This window comes from Etheostoma spectabile, chromosome 17, assembly GCF_008692095.1.
Source record: "Etheostoma spectabile isolate EspeVRDwgs_2016 chromosome 17, UIUC_Espe_1.0, whole genome shotgun sequence".
Taxonomy (NCBI): domain Eukaryota; kingdom Metazoa; phylum Chordata; class Actinopteri; order Perciformes; family Percidae; genus Etheostoma; species Etheostoma spectabile.
Window position 1 is genome coordinate 15,930,156 of NC_045749.1, and position 3,081 is coordinate 15,933,236.

The following is a 3,081-nucleotide window of genomic DNA, read 5'->3' on the forward strand; positions in this document are numbered from 1 at the left end:
GAATAATGCATGTGTTCACTGTTTACAAGAAAAAGGAAAGACATATTTGTCCTGATGCCAATCTGAAGAGTGTTAAACCATCATGAAATTTAATAATGCATTATTTGTACTGTTCTTGAAAATTAATTATGAAGTTACTGCAGGGAACATTAAAGCAAAGTGAAAGTAGTTTGTAAGTCCTGCAGGTTTTGGGTTTGTGACCTACTGTGCTTGTCTCTATAGGCTCTTTGTTTGGAAATCAATTAGTAAGAGTCTATCTAGTGTGAAAATAAGTACATGGTATATCGTTTAATTTGTTTTTAAAGAAGATGTTGGAAAGTGTTAATGGGATGTTACTATGTTGTAGTAGTGTCCACACTACTGAGCCATGCCTGAGCCATGTTTTCTGCAATCTTTGGTTAGCCGAGTTCTCTTGTGTAAAAATGCTTGTTTTACCTTACCCCTGTAATGAACAATTAAGTTATGAACATAATTTTTTTCAGGACAGCCAAATGAATGTTAAATTGTTATATGACTGAAAAGACGACATAAAAAAACGGAAATTAAAACTCACAGAAATGTATTGAAATCCCAAAGAACACAATAATAAATAATAGAAGTAATCAGTGGAAACAAAAATAAATACTGTAACTACCGATTTCTTTCCAGAAAAGTCCATACTCTTTCCACCAAAAAGTTACCACCAATTTCCACTGGACGAGTAATGGCTGCGGATCTGCTCCGGAACAGCGGCAGAGTCATTAGGTTTCCATTAAGGTCAATGTGTGTATTTCCACAGACTGCGGAACGGTTGCGTCCCGACTCCGTCCCAGCTCTGGAGATCCGCAGCCCTCCGGAGCAGATATGCAGAGCTTTTGCCGGATGCCGGAGAGCAGCAGAGCCAATCTGTTGGAATCATCCACTGGAAATTGGGGGTGAGTTGTGCCATGTCCAATACATTTCCTTTCTTCTACATCATGAGTTGTCAGTAGGCCAAATTGTAGTCCTTTATCACATCCAGGACATCAAGAACATAAAATATATAGTCTAATGTTGCATACAACATTGTCGTCCTGTTAGTGATAACCAACATACTGATGTTTTTAATTAGTGCTAGTGATGTTTTTAATCAGTGCCTGTGCTCTGAGATATTGGACTTCCAACTACGGTCCTCCCTGTAGGAATTTTATTCATCAATATATGCATTAATTGAATAAACTTTTACATTAACAACAAGCCAGTTTTAGTATCTGGCAAGAAAACCCCAAGTGATGGTGTAGTTTTCATCCTGTTCTTGCCGATTTCCGTGAATCGAACATGGGACCTTAACTCAAAATCTGTGGCAGTTTCACAGATATTGGCGAAAATTCCGTGATGGCCCCACGGAAGGATTCCGTGAAATGAACATGGTCACTTAATTTAAGAAAAAAGTTGTGAGTGGGTGTGACAAATGCGCTGGTAGCAGTTTGTGATAATTTTACGAAATTCTGTGAGACCAGGCTGGTAGTTTTGTACCCAAAATACTGTAGCTTTTTCTCTTAGACTCAGAGAGTGAGTGCCGGGTAAGCTACATTAACATTTTTTTTTTTTTTAATCAACCATGTTCTCTTGCTCTCCTAATATTTTCACATTGCCTTTAAAAATATTGTCGAGGGTAATGGAACTCAAACATCTTGGATACCATCCCAGTGAGTCTATTAGGCTGGCACCCGCACGATTTCCATTAATCCCCATTGAAATGTTGGCAGGTGAGGATAATTTGGCACAGTCACAGTCTGAATAGTAACAAGAAGGAGAAAGCAGGAGAGGAATTTATTGTCACAAGCCATAACAAGGACTCCGTACTTTGATCAGAACACTTGAGTGGCATGTATTGTCCAGTATAAAAAAATATGTTGAACATTTTGCTGTAAATTTATTCCAGTTATCATCTGATCCAGTTCTTTTTCTTTATCTATCCACAAATATTTTGCCCATTGTCTCCCAAAATGGACCAACAGTGTTGGGCAGTAACACATTAAAGTAATATGATCACATTTTTGAAAAACATGCATGATGCAAACATGCATTACTGCTTGAAATGTAGAAATATATTATGGTTTAGAGATGAACCTTGTAGTACCCTTTCAAGCAACAATGTAAAATAGTCTCTGGTTGCAGATAGTAAGCTTTGCTGTTGTAGTCTTATCTTCAGGTTTTGGACTGCTGGTCGGACAAAACAAGACATTAGAAGTTGTTGACCCACTTGGGTGTGGTCCATTTTATAAACCAAACGATTAATTGATTAACGAAGAAAACAACCAGTCGATTAATGGATAATGATAATAATTCTTAGTTGTAGCCCTAATACAGTTACTATACCAGTGACTCTATAGAGTCCTCTTACCTGGAGTTTGATAAAGAGTTGATATTGTTATTCAACTTTATTTAAAATTGTATGTATAATATGCACTTACAGTAATTTGTGCACACTGTACAAGTGTTTTTGAGAGAAACAATTTGATGAAATTATAATTAAAAAGAAAGCACAATACACATTCCCTATCGTTTTTTTTTTAGGCATTTTACAGTAAAATCATTTCTTGATCACTGCTGCCATTTTAAGAGAGCAGGAGGGGGACCAGCCAAACTGCCTGCCAAAACAGACCATTAGCAACTCATACACTGATCCAACCCAAATCCTTGTTATCTCAACCCTCTTCATTACTCTTACAGAGCTGTGTGAATTGTCATTCATATCTCCTTTCTGTAAGCCACTCATCTTTATTCAGCTGATCTGATCACAGTTTGCATTTTCAATTAATATGATACAACCCAGAGAAGGGGGGGGGGAGACAGAAGAAAAGCTGATTTGCAGATTGAGTTAGTAATGTGGACTGATTGTAAATGATGTGAACAAAAGTTGGATGCATGGAGAAACGCCAGAAATGGAGCAGTCCACCGCTCATGAGGAGCACATCTGGAACCTCTCCAAGTGCCCTCAGGGAGTTGCTTAGGGGAGCTCTACTCCCTGGCTCCATCAGAAGCAGTGAAGAAAATATACGTACAGTATATACTGTATATATATATATATATATATATATATATATATATATATATATA

General features: G+C 37.4%; 1 long non-coding RNA gene across 1 annotated transcript in view; it reads left to right on the forward strand.

Moving 5' to 3' along the window:
* Positions 1 to 3,081, forward strand: part of LOC116705578 (uncharacterized) — a 12,395-nt gene that overhangs the window by 8,598 nt on the left and 716 nt on the right. The window lies entirely within an intron of this gene.